This window comes from Nycticebus coucang, chromosome 6, assembly GCF_027406575.1.
Source record: "Nycticebus coucang isolate mNycCou1 chromosome 6, mNycCou1.pri, whole genome shotgun sequence".
NCBI lineage: Eukaryota > Metazoa > Chordata > Mammalia > Primates > Lorisidae > Nycticebus > Nycticebus coucang.
This window is the reverse complement of record NC_069785.1, coordinates 43277610-43297839: the sequence shown is the minus strand read 5'-3', so window position 1 is coordinate 43297839 and position 20230 is coordinate 43277610. Positions and strand designations below refer to the sequence as shown.

The 20230-nt window shown below is 40.8% G+C and overlaps 1 long non-coding RNA gene across 1 annotated transcript; it reads right to left on the bottom strand.

Annotated features, from left to right (window-relative positions):
• Positions 1 to 1611: 1611 nt before the first annotated feature.
• LOC128589038 (uncharacterized) lies at positions 1612 to 19320 on the bottom strand. Its single transcript, XR_008380834.1, has 4 exons — positions 19198 to 19320; positions 17082 to 17180; positions 16524 to 16613; positions 1612 to 9865 (listed from the first exon to the last, which is right to left on the bottom strand). It is a non-coding gene; the product is annotated as an uncharacterized LOC128589038 (long non-coding RNA).
• Positions 19321 to 20230: the final 910 nt, after the last annotated feature.

Sequence of the window (20230 nt, the reverse complement as noted above, 5' to 3'; positions counted from 1 at the left end):
AGAGTCTCACTTTATGGCCCTTGGTAGAGTGCCGTGGCCTCACACAGCTCACAGCAACCTCCAACTCCTGGGCTTAAGCGATTCTCTTGCCTCAGCCTCCCGAGCAGCTGGGACTACAGGCGCCCGCCACAACGCCCAGCTATTTTTTGGTTGCAGTTTGGCCGGGGCCGGGTTTGAACCCGCCACCCTCGGTATATGGGGCCGGCGCCCTACCGATTGAGCCATAGGCACCGCCCGACATAGCTTCTTTGTTCATCCCCATTTGACAATACCCAGTCCCAGGAAGTCTGTTAACACCTTTTTCTTTTTTTTTTTTTTGAGAGACAGTGTCTCACTTTTGTTGCCTTTGGTAGAGGGCAATGGCATCACAGCTCACAGTAACTTTAAACTCTTGCTAAAGTAATCTGCTTGTCTCAGCCTCTGAGTAGCTGGGACTACATGAACCCACCACAATGCTCGGCTATTTTTAGAGACATGGTTTCACTCTGGCTCAGGCTGGTCTCGAACCTGTGAGCTCAGGCAATCCACCGGCTTCAGCCTACCAGAGTGCTGGGATTATAGGCGTGAGCCACTGCACCCAGCCCCGCAACACTTTCTTACTTGAAAAACGTCTTTTCAGCTTAGCACCCACGGCACAGTGGTTATGGAGTCAGCCACATACTCTGAGACTGTCGGGTTTGAACACAGCCCGGCCCAGCTAAGCAATAATGACAACTGCAACAGAAAAATAGCCGGGCATTGTGGTGGGCACCTGTAGTCCCAGCTAACTCAGGAGGCTGAGGCAAGAGAATCTCTTTTTTTTTTTTTTGTAGAGATAGAGTTTCACTTTATCACCCTCGGTAGAGTGCTGTGGCGTCACACAGCTCACAACAACCTCCAACTCCTGGGCTTAGGCGATTCTCCTGCCTCAGCCTCCTGAGTAGCTGGGACTACAGGCGCCTGCCACAACGCCTGACTATTTTTTTGTTGCAGTTTGGCTGGGGCCGGGTTTGAACCCACCACCCTCGGTATATGGGGCCGGCGCCCTGCTCACTGAGCCACAGGCGCCGCCCAGCAAGAGAATCTCTTAAGCCCAAGAGTTTGAGGTTGCTATGAGCTGTGACACCAGGGTACTCTACCTAGGGTGACATAGTGAGAGTCTGTCTCAAAAATCCTGAATCAAGAGAAAGCATCTTCTAAGTAAAAACCTCTTTAGATAACTCAACCAACATTTGCGTATTAGATAGGACAACCTAAAATGCTTTATATCATATTTCTGGAGGGAGAGATTCCTTACATTAGTTGTGTCATGACAATAATTAACTATTTTCTTACCAGAAACTAAATATTTATTTATAGACCTTGCATAAGGTTGGCCCAAAAGGTAATATAGCGAAATGAGGTAAGTTGAAACGGGATGCCCCTTTCTTTCAGATGGCTGCCTCTTCCACAGGATAACATACACCTGAAACTGCCACAATTAGGTATCAAACCTGGTCCTTGATCTGTTCTTTGATGTTTGGAGCCTACTTCAGCACAGGTCTATGGGAAGGTTTCTTCTCCCATAATTTTCTGCATTATTTGAAAAATTACTCATTTCAAGTAATAAATAACACACAAATGAAATTTCAGTGCATTCTCAGCCCATGCTGCTTTATTGCTAAAAATATATATATATACATAGGTGCAGAGTTTCTGAACCCTCATAACAGTTCCTTTTTACATCAAAGAATAAAATTTCTTCTTCAAAATCTCAAAGATGCATAGAGTAAAAAGCAACCTGCCTTTTGTAATACTTCAAACATATTCTATACAATTCTTTTATTATTATGATATATACTAATGATGCAATGTAAAGATAAGTTAAACACAGTGAGCAACTCCTTATAGAACAGTAAACTATAATGTGGATATTATATAGGACAGTAAATTAACTATAATGTAAAGGACATTCTAATACTAATCTTTATAACTATAAGAAATGGGTGGTCTGAAGATAAGCACCAGGACTATTACTGTTATTTACAAATTGATGATAATGATTTGCCAGAACATTTTCCTTACTTCTGGGAGAAAAAATACATTTTAATTTATAGCATGACATATCATCACCAAAGGAGACAAAACTCAAAAAATGTAATCCTGAGATACCTATTCTGACTTTATTTAGAAATGTGAGTTCCTGGAGACATCTGTGATGTTTGGTTTTCCAATATTAATTATTTTAACATGCCTTAGTGGAATAATCAGAGAATTTAGAGAAACTCTGTCCTTAAACTTTATTGGTTGGGAGACATGCTATCAATAAGTGGCAAAGAGAAAATTTAGGTATGGGATGACTTTTTACTTGCCCTGTGTGGAAACCAAACATCACAATGACAAGAAGTTTAATTTTAAGTATGAACCTCTGGAAACTTAACCATTCCACTTAATTCACTATCAAAATATTTGTAGTGCTAAGTCCCACAGTAAAGAATATTAAGTTAAAGTAATATTGAAAAATTACTTTTTTCACCATAGAACATAAAATCTGGAAGGTAGTGAAAATCATCTAGTTTAGTCAGGAATTCTCTTATTTAGGCTTTCAGACATCACAAATCCCATTCGAAAGTCAGAGATCTTCTCAAGAAAAATTTTCAGCTATTACAGCAATGTTTTCACCAATAAAATAAATGGCAAGGATTTTCTTGGTTTTTAAAGATAAAAAACCTGTTTACCTGGTATCAAAAGACTTCGGGGTCAGGTGTGGTGGCTCATGCCTATAATCTAAACACTTTGGGAGGCGAGGAATTTGAGACTATCCTGGGAACTGTAGCAAGACTCCATTGTTTACAGAAAAAAATTAAAAAATGAGCCTGGTATGGTGGTATGCACTTTTAGTCCCAGTTACTCAAAGGCTGAAGCAGGGGGGTTTCTTGAGTCTAAGAGTTCAAGGCTTCAGTGAGCTAGTGTTGATGTCACTGTATTCTAGCCTGGGCAACTTAGTCCCCACTACTAAAAAAAAAAAAAAAAAATGCTTTAGGCAAGAAATTGTACTAAACAATCAAGTATAAAACTTGACTATAAAAGTTTTCTTATAATAGCAAGCCAAAACACAGAGGTTATCAATATTTGTACTGTCTCCCTTGTTGCAGGGGTCTTTGATGGCTGGTCAGTACCAGTAACAATCTACAAGTTACCTGAAAATCCTGAAACATCTGAAATACATGCATACTAAACTCAATTCCAAGATAGTTTTAAGTGACTCTAAACTTAGTCTACATAAATTGTAACATAAACCCTATACCTATTTTATATGCTCCGTATTGGCATTCTTTAGTTTCCTATTCTTTCTGAAACTCTGCACCTTTCTGATATTATAGCCATAGCGGCTTACTTATTTAACATGCTTAGTTTGTGCCTTTTGTTTTCAAACATGCTTGGGGATTAATGGAACCAGGCAAGAGGTTAGAAGGTGAGCACTGTTATGCCCTATTCCTGACAGTTTGAATGTCTTATGGTTGCCCCTGTTTATCTTCTACTTCCCATTTTCAATGGAAGTAAGATAATCTTTAATTTAAAAAATATAACTAATAATCCAATTAACTTCAAGCTATTGGTTTAAGTCTCTATTGCTTCATTATTTTAAGTGCATATATAAAATTACTAGTTAACTACAACACTGGAAATATTCAGTCATGCATTAGATTAGTACTCTAAAATCATACTTATGGGCCTGCCACTATTGCTTGCACTTTCAACCAGATCCAGTTTTAGTTTAACAAACATGCAAAGTAAAACCCTTGATTTAGGGGAGTATGGGAAATAACAAGGATACATGCAAGGTTTCAACTGAATGTTTGGGTTGCTTAAAATGCAGGCAGAGGTTCCCTATCTATCACAATCCTGCTTCAGAACAAACAAGCCATAAACAAAAATGTTTAAATTAGGACCCCTAATCAATTTTAAAAGGCTTATTTGGAAATCCTGCCCTTTTGAGAATAATGTAAAAGCTCTGGGAAAAGAAAGAGAACTGAGAGATGTACAGTCTTATAGTACAGTTAACTTTTGACCATTGATTGACAGCTATATCATAGAAGAGCATAGGTAGTATAGGCAGATGAAGATGCTCTTAGGCAGAATGATTTCTTTTCTGATTCACATTAATAAGCATTACCTACACAGTTCCCTGGGGGAAAGATGATAAAGAGCAGAGCTAATACAGTGTAAACTCAAGCATCAATGCCCTGAAATTTAGCATAGCCCTCTGCTTTTTAAAATTGTTCACCAAGGGATCCTTCCAAATATGGTATAATTAATAGCCAAGCAATGTTCTTAAACTAGAAGCAATTTGCTTGCACCAACAGCACCATGAGAATGTAAACTCTTGGAGGTCAAGGGTTTCTTCATATTTTGCATATCACAGGTACATAGAGAGTAAACATAAGACCACAATAATTTTGTAGAGAAATTAACTGCATACTTTGAGATTTTGAAAAACTTGTAGTATATTTTAGCATTTAGGACTGTTTAACATGGCTGTTATGGGAAATGTGTACCCCTGTTTCCAAGATCATGCAGATTTCTAAATATTGTTTCAAAATCTCTGACACCAATTAATGGTACAGGACATTCAAAGAAAAGCTATAATCAACTTAAAATAGCCTTTTTCTCTATCTGTGAGAGTTGCCTTATAAGAATTAAATATTTTCTTAGATCTACACCACTTATCTTCTATTTTTTTTTTTCCCCTCTGGGAAAACAAGGGAACATAGACCAGATCTTCTCTGGGATCTTCAAGGTGCTGAATGGCAAACATGGACATGAGGTGAAAGGGGGTTAAGATGTCACCTTAGTTCCACCCTTGTATCCTGATATGAGCTCTGTGATTCCTCAGATCAAAAAAGAAATTAGTTTGCTGGGTTCTCCTTGTTAAAAGAATAAGCAATCAATCATAAGCCATAGGCCACATCTACATTAGACAAGGTTTAGAAAACACCCCCCCACAAACACACACACAAACCTGCATACAGTCATGGTCTATTCCCTTTAATCCTCTTCCTTTTCACCTTTAAAACCCAATTCCCTAACTATAAGCATTAGGAAAATCCAGCTATCCATGTTCTTTTTTTAAAACACAAAACATATAAACTTTTCTTTTTAAAAAATGTACAAGAAACCAATGGAGAAAAATGAGATAAATTAGAAAACTATGCCATGTACAGAACAAATGCCTGTTGCTAAAAAGAACATCTTATGCAAAAAACTAAGACCGCTTCAGTGGGGTTGCAGGAGCACATGGGTTTTACAGTGAAGCACTAGAAAGGGTTCATTTCAATAGCTCTTATCTTCTGCTTTAGAAAAAAAGTAGGGGCCGGGGGCATGGTGGCTCACGCCTGTAGTCCCAGTGCTGTGGGAGGCCGAGGTGGGTGGATTGCCTGAGCTCAGAGGTTCGAGACCAGTATGAACAGCAGTTAAGCCAGAGTAAGACCCTGTCTCTACTAACATCAAAAACAGTGAGACAAAGCATTGCCAGAGAAAGAAGAAAATGAACAAAAAAAGAGTACTTCAAACGAAGAATGAACAAGCAAACTGAAATAAAAAAAAAAAAAAAAGTAGGGTCTTTAACCTTTAGCTTAGACCAAAGTTGGCATTTCCCACACAATGATATATTCATATACATTCATACTGTTTTAGAAGTACCTTTTGTATGCTCTTTATCCAAAACATCTTTTTCCTTTTGTGCAACTCTTACTGATTCTAAAGCCCCACAAACTCAAGTAGTACCACCTATTCCATTGTACAACCTTGTTAATGCAATTAACTATACAAGCAAAAGTGTTATTGCTACTAAAATTCTACCTCCTGAAAATTATGAGCTCAGCACGGCGCCTGTAGGGCACTGGCCACATACACCGAGGCTGGCAAATTTGAGCCCAGCCCAGGCCTGCTAAACAACGACAACTGCAACAAAAAAAAAAATAGCTAGGCATTGTGGTGGGCACCTGTAGTCCCAGCTACTTGGAAGGCTGAGGCAAGAGAATTGCTTAACCCCAAGAGTTTGATGTTGCTGTGAGCTGTGACGCCATAGCACTCTACCAAGGGCAACATAGTGAAACTCTGTCTCAAAAAAATGAAAAAAGGAAATTATGAGCTCATTTTATGGCTTTTTTTTTTTTTTTTGCAACAGGAAATACCCTTTCCTATACTCTGTGCTATTTTGCACTCATTACCTTTTCAGAGTTTTTTTTTTTTAATCAAATGTTTTGCAGAAATGGGTTCTCCCAGGCACTAAACCTCTTGGCTTCAAGCACACTATAAGAATTTAAACCCAAGTCCCTGGAGATCTGCTGCCAGAGGCTACTTACTCTAACTTGCTTGTACAGGAGATACCACATTAAAATAGTTTTGCATTTACTATCATACCAACTGTAGAATCTGTCAACAAATCCTGAAGTCAAATCTTTAATATTGAGATTTTAACATCATCTCAACACTGCCACTTCCAAGTTCTCAAGGTTGCTTTTAGAGGTAAGAATTCTACAGAAAGCTATCATATGCTTTCAGAACAAAACAGTTGTCAACAGGAGAAGTGTAAACAGTGAAAGCTGACTGAGGCTTTCTATAACCAAGACAGACTCTATCTACTATTACAGGTAACCTAGGTAGGAGCCATCCATCTTCAATTCTTTAGAAAAGATCTAAAATCTCATTAGTGTACAATTCAGCAGATTTGGAAGTAGTAAGAGCCTGCTACAAATAATCTAGGGCACTATGAATTACTGACAATGTTTACACACAGCATGTTGCAGACAAGAAATGTAAACAGTCTGCAAATTAGAAAAGCACTCACTGAAACAACTAATAGGGCATCTCAGTATGACATGCAATGTGTAAAATAAATTCTTGACATACAAGGAGTAGGAAAATAATAAACCTGAAAGACATACAATGTGAATACAGTTTAAGAACATGCAAAGTTTAACATCAAACTAAAAACAAGCAGAATCAGGAAAAGGGGTCTCATTTTGAGGTTTCATAAAACAAAAAGGCAGCTTGTTTCCAGCTACCTCATGGAAAGCTGAAATATCCTCAAACACAGTATCTCAAGAGTATGACTCCACATTTCTATTTATAAATGAGTCTTATTTGGCCTTAATCTCCTTTCCCCAGGGAGAATATCACAGATTCACATATTTATGAAAAAGTCAAGACTTTCCACTCTTTTTACACTATTTGTTATAATCAACAATTCATCCTGAAGTATATATTTATTACTAGGCTCATGCACTAACCCCTAACATAAGCACTACAATATGCTACCAAGCACTAATGCTTACAAAACTATACACATCTCAAAATGGAAGACATTGGTGATTTTGTTGTTCTTAAACAACTTGTAACATTTGTCCACAAGTATTAAAATATACATATATATATTCCTATTGCACATATCCCGTTTTGTTGAACTTTCAAAAGAAAAACGGCCACCTAACATTGGAAAGCAAGGGAAAGGTAGAAGGCCCAACTACAGATTGAGGCATAGTCCTGCCTAAAATTATACCTTTTGACATCAAGAAGGGGACCAAAATAGACAAGAAAAAATGTAGATATACTAAGTAAATACTGGGTAACTACAACTGGAATATACCCATTTTGTTAAATGCCATTTGGTATCAACCATGCGAGATATAGAAACAATTTGAAAAAGCATTAAACACAGTCGTCTGAACTGAGAAATGAAAAAATATAAAGCAAGCATTTGGAGAAGCTTAGTCTGATTTGTTCAAACAAGCAGGCCACAGCTGGTTTCACTGGTGCTCATAATGTAGGTACCCTATCCCTTGGCTCAATGATCCTACCCAAAAAATTGCCACAGGACATGGGGAAAATGGATAATAGACAATTGGAAGGTACAAATTTTCCATGGTAAGATATTCTCAACATACCAGTGAGACCCAGGTATGTGTAGGCTCCATTCTGTCTTGAATAATTCCAAATCTTAGGAGAACATCAGAGATTATTGGAGAGCTTGGAGATTATTTAAAGAAAAATTTAAGTTACTTTTAACCAGTTATTTCTACCATACTATATGACTCAATATTTGACTTTGGTCAAAATAAATTATATCTTATCTACATTGTTTTACAATTCTTTTTTAATCCCATTTCAGATTGGTTGACCAATCTCACTAATCATTATGGGTGCTCACCATTTCCCATTTTGGGCCATTTCCATCACTCAAATTTTGGTGAATCTGCCCTAAGTTCCAAGCACCACTGCATGCAAGGCCCTGAGCAAACATTCCAGAAAACAGAGATAATCTATTTTTAATTTTATCTATAAGTCCTAAATTCATATTCTACTCACAAAGGATCATAACAGTTTTACTTTTCTTATGTAAAGACCTGTCAATACTCAGAATAGTCCTCTGCTGATTTGGAAGCAACAAATTTCTACTATAGTCTGTTCATCATATGGTATAAATGTTAAATGAGAAAAAGGAAAATCTGTATTTCTTATTGGAACTATTTTTCTTGTTTGAGGTTTCTTTTCCACACCCTGAATCTACAATGGCCCAACCACAAATTTGGGAACATTGCTTCTGAGGCCCCTTCTCTGATGAGAAAGTTCAGTCCCAACTAAGGAAAGTACCTGAGTCCCAGCCTTTTCAATATAACATTACCCCTATCACCTAGAATAAGTCAAAATCCAAGTATCCATCTGGGCCTAAGGAAAAGAGTTATTTATGCTTTTACAAAAAATGGAGCTATATAACACACCGTAAAGTCAGAGGGAGCCGCATTAGGGATTTTTTGCCTCTAAAAAGGAATCAAATGGAAAATTCTCTCATTTCTCCTCCTCCCCATTCCTCTATGTCCAAAGTTGAAGACAGGCCATACTACTGGGTTTATCAAGTCTTTTGAACTGAAAAACCACTTACTGCCACTTTTCTTCCAGTCTTAGCAATGTGGAAAACAAAGTCTCAAATGCTATATAAGATTCCACAAAAAAGAATGAAGCAGTCTTTCCTCCGAGGAAGGTGAAAAGGTCCATCACTAGACTCAAAACTGTTTTCTTTTACTACCCTTTCACTAAACTCAAGCATGCACTCATAGGTTAACTGCTGCACAATCTGGTACTTCCTTAGAATAAAAAACATTTTTAGGAAATCAAATGTCCCAAGCCTTCTGAGAAAACACCTTTTTTGTCTTGGAAAAAAATCCCTCTTCTGATCCAAAAACGGGGATTTACACATGTAAAACTGTGTATTTGCAGAGACACTGTGAAGGTACGTTTGCATAAGAAATTAACTTTGATGGTTTGTCTTTATGCTGCTTTTATCTCATCGGAGGTTTAATTGTAGACCAGTATCTTTGTTTACTCTGTAATCTGTCATAGGATGAGCCAGGATTAGGTATACAATGAATGTAACTTTTTAGCATCTTTCATTTCAAATTAGAATGCATATTTGGAATTTACTGTGAAGTCTCAACTGTTCTTATCATGATAGTGGCTGAAACTGGAAGACATTAAAAAAACCCTGAAGTCCTCCATACTTTTTTCTTCTCATTTGGAACAAACAATAAAATATTCACAAATATCACCATCTAAGCACCTGTTTCAAATGGAACATTAGCCTTTAGTTTGCAAAATAATTTCTTTACAATTAAGCAAACAGCAGCAGAAGACCCATGTCAGTTGCATCCTGGAGAAGTAGGCAGGACAAACACATGTTAGGGGCTTCTTTGTGTTGAATCTGAGAGGTGGAACAAAAAACCTGGTCTTTTCCATTCCAAAACATGGAGGTAATGTGTAGAGAAGTCATATCCACATTTCAAGAATAGGGAAAGTGGCTGGATAAAGGAAATCGGACTGCCCACTGTAGGAGACAACACAGAGATACCTGGAAATACAGAATAAATTAAAAATAGATTAGAATCGGTACTTCTGTATTGAGTTGACTTTTTTTTTTTGGTAGAGACAGAGTCTCACTGTACCGCCCTCGGGTAGAGTGCCGTGGCGTCACACGGCTCACAGCAACCTCTAACTCTTGGGCTTACGTGATTCTCTTGCCTCAGCCTCCCAAGCAGCTGGGACTACAGGCGCCCGCCACAACGCCCGGCTATTTTTTGGATGCAGTTTGGCCGGGGCTGGGCTTGAACCCGCCACCCTCGGCATATGGGGCCGGCGCCCTCCCCACTGAGCCACAGGCGCCGCCCTGTATGAGTTGACTTTTAAGAACACAATTTAAAAAATAAGAAAAGACTATTTTGGATTACATATTGTCTAAAATAAAGTATCCAACCATAACACCAAATTTAGTATTGTCATCAGACAAGTAGCAGTAGCCATTAAAAATATATAAGCATCATACAAAAAAGCTAGTTTATACTTATGTTTTATACATAATACATTTGTGTTTAAAAGAACTGCACTCCAAATTAGATACCTATTTCTTTTTTTTTTTTTTTTTGTGGTTTTGGCCGGGGCTGGGTTTGAACCCGCCACCTCCGGCATATGGGACTGGCGCCCTACTCCTTGAGCCACAGGCGCCGCCCGATACCTATTTCTATAATAGTCAAAACCATTATGTATCATCTTACTTTGAATGACCGTCAACTACCACAGTGAACAATAAAGTTTTAAAAACATTAGCATAAGTAAAATAATATCAAGCATGTAAAATAACTAAACCAAGTTGATTGCTGCTAAATGTAAAACTTACATTTGCAGAAATAAGTGACAACAAAAAGACAAATACTGGGCGGCGCCTGTGGCTCAGCGGGTAGGGCGCCGGTCCCATATGCCGGAGGTGGCGGGTTCAAACCCAGCCCCGGCCAAAAAAAAAAAAAAAAAAAAAAACAAAAAGACAAATACTGTATAATTCCACTAACGAGATACTTAGAAGAGGCAAATTCATTTGCAGAAATATGAGGGACTGTGGGAAGACAGATGGAAAGTTACTAATTAATGATTACTGGGTTTTTGTATGGGATAATGAAAAACTTCTGGAAATAGACAGTGATAAGAGCTGCACAACAATGTGGAATATACTTAGTATCAACAAATTATACACTTGAAAGTGGTTAAAGCAGCCAGACACCGTAGCTCAGGTCTATAATCCCACCAACTCCCGGAGGCTGAAGCAAGAGGGTTGCTTGGGCCTATGAGTTTTAGACAAGCCTAGGCAACAAGGGAAGACCCAGTCTCTAAAAATATAAATAGGCTTGGCGCTCGTAGCACAGTGGTTATAGCGCCGGCCCAAAGCATCAAGGTTGGTGGGTTCGAACCCAGCCCAGGCCAGCTAAACAACAATTACAACTGCAACAACAGGGGCAGCGCCTGTGGCTCAAAGGGGTAGGGCGCCAGTCCAATATGCCAGAGGTGGCATGTTCAAACCCAGCCCTGGCCAATTAAAAAAAAAAAAAAAAAAAAAAACTGCAACAAGAATAACAAAATAGCCTGGTGTTGTGACAGGCACCTGTAGTCCCAGCTACTTGGGAGGCTCAGGCAAGAGAATCGCTTAAGCCCAAGAGTTTGAGGTTGCTGTGAGCTGTGACACCACAGCACTCTACCAAGGGCAACATAGTGACACTGCCTCAAAAATAAATAAATAAATAAATAAAATAAAAATATAAATAAAATTAGCCCGGCTTCGTGGCTCCTACCCTTAGTCCTTGCTAATCAGGAGGCTGAGGTAGTAGAAGGGTCATTTGATCCCAGGAATTTAAGGCTAGAGTGAGCTATGATCCTGCTACTGCACTCTAGCCTGGGCAATAGAGCAAGACCCTGTCTTTTTTTTTTTTTTTGAGACAGAGTCTCACTTTGTCCCAATTGATAGTGTCGTGGTGTCACAGCTCACAGCAACCTCAAACTACTGGGCTTAAGTTATCCTCTTGCATCAGCCTCCCAAGTAGCTGGACTACAGGTGCCCACCACAACGCAAAGGTATTTTTAGAGGCAGGGTCTCACTCTTGCTCAGGCTGCCTTGAATTCCTAAGTTCAGGCAATCTACCACCCTGGCTTCCCAGAGTGCTAGGATTATAGGTGTGAGCCACTGCGTCCAGCCCTCCTGTCTCTTTAAAAGAAAGAAAAAATTGGCTAGGAACAGTGGCTCATGCCTACAATCCTAGCATCTTGGGAGGCCAATGCTGGACAAGTTCAAGATCAGCCTGAGCAAAAAGTAAGACCCCATCTCTACTAAAAATAGCAAAACCGAAGGCAAGAGGATTGCTTGAGCCCAAAAGTTGGAGACTGCAGTGAGTTATGACACCATGGCACTCTACCCAGGGAGACATCTTGAGATTGCCTCAACAACAACAACAACAAAAAGACAAAATGGTTGAAATGGTAAATTTTCTTATGTTTTACAACAATAAATAAATAAATCACAGATATGTATACAAAGGCTTAAATGATCCGAGTTTACAAAAATGGCCATAGTGAGGGATTGGCGAACTAGTCTTCCTAGCCCACTGTTTTTAGTCTGTCAGATACATAACAATATACCTCAACTTAAAAATGAACCTGAATAACTCTTCTGGTTGAAGACAGGCTTCTGATTCAAATCATAGGAAAGACAAATGTAAATTATTTCAGAATCAAATGAAGAGGAAGAAAACTAGAGAATTTGAATTTGTTGCAAAAGCAGCAGTGGAAATAAAAGGAAAAAGTAAAGGTACACACATGCGACTTCAGAATCCTACAGACGGCAACGCTGCTACATTATAGAAGGTCACTCAGACTCATCCAAAGCTTGCACTAGTCACTTGTCTGTTCTGCAGTCCAGTTCTAACAGGAAAATAAATGATAGTAATGTTGAGAGGGAAAGAAGATAGTAGCCAGTTCTTTCCAGAAGTAAATATACTGAAAGAATTCTGTATAAACCAAATTAAGCACCAAAAAAGCCCTTCAAAGGCTTTTACTTAATAAGGAAACTGTCCAGACTCTTTTTTTGTTGTTGTTGAGACAAAGTCTCACTCTAAGCCCTGAGCAGAATGCAATGGTATCACAACTCACTGCAACCTCAGATTCAGGCTGTGGGCATCCTGCTGCCTTAGCCCCTGGAAGCCACTGGGATTACAGGGGCTCGCAGCAGTGCCTGGCTGGGTTTTTCCATTTTTTTAGGAGTTAGGGGTTTCACTCTTGCTCAGGCAAGTGTCTGTCTAGCCTCTTTTAAAAATGAATTATGACCAGCACTTTGGCTCACACCTGTAATCTCAGCACTCTGAGAGGCTGAAGCAGGAGGATCCCTTGAGCTCAGAAGCCAGACAATAAATTTCTATTGTTCTAAGCTACTCAGTTTGTGGTACTTTAATACAATAGGTGAAGGAAACTAATACAGTGGGTATGAAGCCTATTTTGTAGATACAAAGTAACTATCAGTTAAGAAAGGGCACAACTTGGGTGGCGCCTGTGGCTCAAGGAGTAGGGTGCCAGTCCCATATGCCGGAGGTGGTGGGTTCAAACCCAGCCACGGCCAAAAACCACAAAAAAAAAAAAAAAAAAAGGAAGGACACAACTCTTGCTCTTTGAGCAGCAGAACCTTCTTTACTTCTGTGGTAAATTCAGAAGATACCAACATTTGGCACAAAACAGATACATATTGAGAAATATTAAAGGTGAACAGAAAAGTTTTCTAGAAATTGACAATTAAAATATCATTTGGTGGCTGGGCTGGCTGACACCTATAATCCTAGCACTCTGGGAGGCTGAAGTGGGTGGAATGCCTGAGCTCAAGATTTCTCAACCAGCCTGGGCAACAGCGAGACCTTGTCTCTACCCCAGCTACTCAGGAGGCTGAGGCAGGAGTTTCGCTGGAGCCTAAGAATTGGAGGTTGCTATGAGCTATGATACCACAGCACACTACCCTGGGCAACAAAGTGAGACTCTGCCTCAAAATAAATAGCCTATAATTAAAACTTAAGAAAATACTTTCTAAATTTTGCCTGACTGTAAAGAAAAGTAAACTCTTATTTACAGGGACTATAGACTTGTTTAGCCACTATGGAAAATAGTATGGAAGTTTGTAAAGAAATTAAAAATATAACTACTGTATGACCCAGCAATCCCTCTTCTGGGCATATACCCAAATGACATGAAATAACCACCTGATAAAGGTAACTGCACTCCCATGTTCACTGCATTATTCATAAAAGCCAAGCTATGGAAACAACCTAAGTGTCCATCAACAGATAAATGGATGAAAATACTAAAGAAATGATGGTACATACTATCATGGCCATTTGCCATAACATGGATGAGCCTGCAGGACATCATGCTAAATGAAATAAGCTAGACAGAGAGAAAAATATTGCAATCTCATTTACATGGGAAATTAAAAAAAAAAATCAAAGACAGTAACAGAATAAAGCAGTGGCTGGGGATTGGGAAATGGACAGATGTAGGTTTGAGGATATAAAGTAGCAGGTATATGCACAAAGAACAAGTCTAGAGATCACATGTATATTATGAGAACTATAAATTCTCAAGGTAATAAAATTGTACTATAGATGGATTCATGCTAAATGAGTAAGTAAATTTTAGTTTCTCTTGTCATAAAGAAAAAAGGGAGGGCGGCGCCTATGGCTCAGTGAGTAGGGCGCCGGCCCCATATGCCGAGGGTGGCGGGTTCAAACCCAGCCCCGGCCAAACTGCAACAAAAAAAATAGCCGGGCATCGTGGCTGGTGCCTGTAGTCCCAGCTACTCAGGAGGCTGAGGCAGGAGAATCACCTAAGCCCGGGAGTTGGAGGTTGCTGTGAGCCGTGTGACGCCATGGCACTCTACCGAGGGCAATAAAGTGAAACTCTGTCTCTACAAAAAAAAAAAAAAAAGAAAAAAGGGAGAGAAACTATGTAGAGATGATGGATATATTAATTTCCTTTACTATAAGGAAAGTAACCTTTTTCACTATAAGTGATCCCATAACATCATGCTGTATATCTTAAATATACATAATAAAATTAATTTAAATAAATTTGTCCAGTAACACTTTTTTTTGAGACAGAGTCTCAAGCTGTCCCCCTTGGTAGTGGCATCACCACTCACAATAACCTCCAACTCTTGGGCTTAAGCGATTCTCTTGCCTCAGCCTCCCAAGTAGCTGGGATTACAGGCACCTACCACAAAGCCCGTTTTTTTGTTTTTTTGTTTTTTTTTTTTGGTTGTACCTGTCATTGTTGTTTGGTGGGCTGGGGCTGGATTCGAACCTGCTAGCTCCGGTGTATGTGGCTGGCACCTTAGCCGGTTAAGCTACAGGCGCAGAGCCAACAATTATCTTTTTAATAAGTTGATTTCCGGGCAGCACCTGTGGCTCAAGGAGTAGGGTGCCGGTCCCATATGCCAGAGGTGGCGGGTTCAAACCCAGCCCCGGCCAAAAACCACAAAAAAAAAAAAAAAATAAGTTGATTTCCTTCAATCTAATTAAATCTGTATCTTTGTTTTTGGGGACAGACTCTTGCTCTGTCACTCTGCATTAGAGTACTGTGGTGTCATACTCACAGCAAGGGCGGCGCCTGTGGCTCAGTTGGTAAGGCACCAGCCCCATATACCGAGGGTGGCGGGTTCAAACCCGGCCCCGGCTGAACTGCAACCATAGCTCACAGCAACCTCAAACTCTTGGGGTTTAGCAATCCTCTTGCCTCAGGCCTGTAATCCCAATGCTTTGGGAGGGGAAGGTGGAGGACTGCTTGAGTCTAGGAGTTTGAGACCAGCCTGGGTAAAATATCTAGATCCCTGTCACTATAAAAAATAAGAAAAATTTGCTGGGCATGGTGGTGCACACTAGACTCTTGTCTCTCTTTTTTTTTTTTAAAGACTCTTGTCTCTTAAAAATTATTGGCTGCATCCATAGCTCAGTGTGTAAAGCACCAGTCACATACATCAAGACTGGTGAGTTCAAACCCAGCCCGGCCCAGGTAAAAGAATAATGACAACTGCAACAGAAAACATAGCTGGGCATTGTGGTGGGTGCCTGTAGTCCCAGCTACTTGAGAGGCTGAGGCAAGAGAATTGCTTAAGCCCAAGAGTTTGCGATTGCTATGAGCTGTGATGCCACAGTACTCTATCCAGAGTGACATAGTGAGACTGTCTCAAAAATAAATAAATAAATATTACTGGTTTGGGCAAATAATAATCTTTTTTCTCTTTCTCTAATATATCTGTTGAAAAATACAAGATTTTTACTTTACTATCAATAAGTTAGTCCTTTTTTAAAATTGAGATAGGGTCTTGCTGTCACCCAGGCTGGAATGCAGTGGCATGATCACAGCTCAATGCAGACTCCACCTCCAGAGCTGAAGCAATCCTCTTACCTTAGCCTGTGAATAGCTGGGACTATAGGAATATACCACCATTATCTGGCTAACTTTTTATTACTTTTTATAGAGACAGGATCTTGCTCTGTTGCCCAGGCTAATCTCAAACTATAAATTCAAGCAATCCTCTTAACTCCCAAAAAGCCCAGCTTATAGTCATTTTTGATGTTCATCTTCTGCTGAAATTGTTAGTTCACTGTTCTAGCTATTTTATAGCTGCTTAAACAGTATTTGGAATTACTTACTTTCCAAGTCCTGAGTTTAGCATTTTGTTTTTGAGAGGAATACAAAAGCACCTAAAGGTCAAGGAAAATGTTCTTCCTGTGATAAGGAACCTGAAAATAAAAAGAACATTAAGGATATAACCCCACTGGTGGTAAATGCATTCGTATGCAAAATTATTCAAACAAACCAAGTATTCTAATAAAATAAGACTGTTATAAACTATTCAAAAGGAGTAATAAGAAAGCAATCTCTACCTACACTGCCATTGCAGCAGTGACTCTCAAGTCCTTATGGAATACTGTTCGAGAATCTGCTGATATCATAGATCCTCTTCTTCCCACAAAAATGTGTAATTGTGCATAAAATATCCAGTAATGTATAGTCCCCTGCTAATACCTTTGCTTTAGTGTCAATGACCACACACCCACCCCCCCACACCCCCCCCCGTAAGGCAAGAAGAACATACCACTCATTTCACTCCTTTCCTGGGCCTGTACCTTTTTTCTTTTCTTAGATAAGATGGAAACTACTGACAAAAGCACCAAAAAAAAAAAAAAGTCACATTTAAAAGTGTTTACCTTGGGTGGTGCCCGTAGCTTAGTCGTAGGGCGCAGGCCAAGTATACAGAGGCTGGCCGGTTCAAATACAGCCCGGGACAGCTAAAGCAACAATGACAACTGCAACAGAAAAATAGCCAGGCATTGTGGTGGGCACCTGTAGTCCCAACTACTCAGGAGGCTGAGGCAAGAGAATAGCTTGAGCCTAAGAGTTTGAGGTTGCTGTGAGCTGTGATGCCAACAGCACTCTACCAAGGGCAATATAGTTAGACTCTTGTCTCAAAATAAATAAATAGTTTACCTGGTATTTGCAGCTCTGCTAAATCCAGGGCCAGCAAAGAGCAAGCATATAACTTGCCAAGAACATTCATTTGTATAATGGTGTGTCTGTTAAAACTTGACCTAACAGTGGCTCACGCCTGTAATTCTACCACTCTGGGAGGCTGAGGTAGGTGGATTGCCTGAGCTTACAGATTGGAGAACAGCCTGATGGGCCAGAGTGAGACCTCATCTCTAAAAATAGCCAGGCATTGTGGTGGGTGCCTATAATCCCAGTTGGAAGTTTGAGGCAAGAGAATCGCTAGAGCTCAAAAGTCTGTTGCTGTGAGCTACGACACCACGACACTTTACCTGGGGAGACAAAATTAGACTGTCTCGAAAAAAACAAAAACGAAAAAAAAAACAAAAACAAAACTGACCCTAACCTGCCACAGATTTAAACAGGCTTCACCAGTTCAGAAACCTAATAACAGGAACTTAACTAGAATTATAGGTTTTTTTTTTAGAGACAGAGTCTCACTTTATCACCCTTGGTAGAGTGCTGTGACATCACAGCTCACAGCAACCTCCAACTCCTGGGTTTAGGTGATTCTCTTGCCTCAGCCTCCCCAGTAGCTGGGACTACAGGCGCCTGCCACAACGCGCGGCTATTTTTTTGTTGTTGTTGCAGTTTGGCAGGGGCTGGGTTTGAACCCACCACCATCGTATATGGGGCCGGCGCCCTGCTCACTGAGCCACAGGCGCCGCCCAACAATCCAAATTATAAAAAGATAACTCATGAAATTAAACAAGAACCTAATACAAATGCTGACAGTACTGACCTTCTGCAACCCTGCCATATTACACAAATTATGTTCTAGTAACATATTTCCAAGTTATTGTAGGCCAGGCTTGGTGGCTCACGCCTGTAGTCCTATCACCCTGGGAGGCTGAGGTAGGGGGGGTGTCACCTGAGCTCAGAGGAGTTTGAGACCATCCTGAGCAAGAGCGGGATGTCATCTCCACTAAAAATAGAAAAAAGGTAGCGGCGAGTTGTGGTCTCAAGCCATTCGGGAAGCTGAGGCGAGAGGCGCTCGAGCCCAAGAGTTGAAGGTGAGCTATGACGCCACGGCATTCTACTGAGGGCGACAGAGTGAGCCTCTGTCTCAAAATAAAATAAAATCTGTACACTGAACTCCTTTGGTTCTGGGTCAGAAAACAAAACCAGTCAGTTCTACAAAGAAGACCCAGCATCAGCAAAAATTAGTGCACCATTTGGACATTATCAAGATAACAGGGACAAAACTGCTTACTCAGATCATAAAAGTTTGAGAGGTAGGAGTGGGAGCAAATGAATACAGTAAAGATTGTAAGAGGATGTCCGCTACTACACACACTCGGATGAATATCCCACGGGGAATCTGTTATACTAAATCTCAAGGTCAAAGTACTCGGGGCCGCCGAGAGGCCTCGACACATATCGGAACCTCAGGGCAAAAGAACAGGCACCAAGTCTTGAGGCAAGGAATATAAATAAATCAATAAAACACAGATATTCAAAAAATAAACTGACGGTCGACGCAGCAGCTGCCACCTATAGCCCTGCGTGGGCGCAATCCCTGGGAAACAAGCTGGACGAACAATTGCAGCTAAAAGTACTGCATTGGAAAGGGCTGTGGCGGGTCAAGGAGGTAGCCGGCTGTGCTACACACCCAGAAGGCAGGTGCCAGACGCGCCGCGGCCGCCGAGGGCTGAAATGCCGGACGGGGCGAGGCCCGGGCTGGCTACCATCAGGCTCCCGCGCTTTTTCGGGCTGGAATAGACTGCGCTACCTCCTCATCGCCGGTTCGTACCCCTGTCTCCGGACTTTTCGGCTCACCTCGCATGGCCACACAGACGAACTCGGACTCCCAGGGGCCGGCCCGCCCCCGGCCCATAGGCCAGTCACCAGCTGCACGCCTCACTCCGCCATCTTCGCTCCTTCTCCAGTCCGCCAACCCTGGGGCGAGCCGTTTTCGCAGGCCCCGCCCCCGCCGCTGGTGCTGAGTACTGATTGGACATCGGCTTGCTCGCGCTTGCTCTTCTTCAGTCGTATATTGGTTGGGAACTCACGTCGATCAATAACGCTAGCCCCACGGGATCGCTTTACTGTCGGATTGGGTTCTGGTTTGAGGTAATAGGGCAAATGCTTTTGTAAGTCATTTGTTAAGAATGTAAAATTATTTCCGCGTAGAAGCAGTGTCACATGATCGTAAGATAGCCTGGCTGGGCCTCATGGCTATTTTAAGCCATTATTAACTACTGGACGGATTTCATTCTCACGGCAGAGAGGTTTTAATCCTGGGCTTCATGTAACATCCAGGCAAACAATTTAATGGTTCCAGTTTGTCTTTGACTTCGTTTGACCTGTTTAGACTCTTAAAGGGCCTCGAGGTTGGCCTCTGTTTACAGCTCTGGTCGGTAACAAGAGAGCGGGATTTGGATTTGTCACTCTTCAGGGCCCACCTGCCAAAGGAAAAACTTACAATTAGTTTTGTTGTTTTCGACACCCAACTGTAGGACTCAGATCCTTTCTTCTGCAATGGTTTCAGGAGAAGCAGGGAGAGTAACAGGGTGGTGTCTCTTGAGGGAGAGGGAGTGCCTGGGTAAGGATGTCCCAAACACTGCCAGGGCTGTCATCTGGGCCGCTTCTTAGAAACATATTCCTAAGGCTTCCCTAAGATCCAAAACTCTGTCTTCCAATGAGGCCGAGAAATCTTATTTTTACAGAAGCTTATGATAAAGGGTATCTGTGGAGTTTACAGCTCACATCATACTTAGTGGCAAGACTTCACACTTTGTCTTTATGGTCAGGAACAAGGCAAGTATGCTGACTCCCACCACTTCTATTCAACATTGTCCTGGAGGGTGTA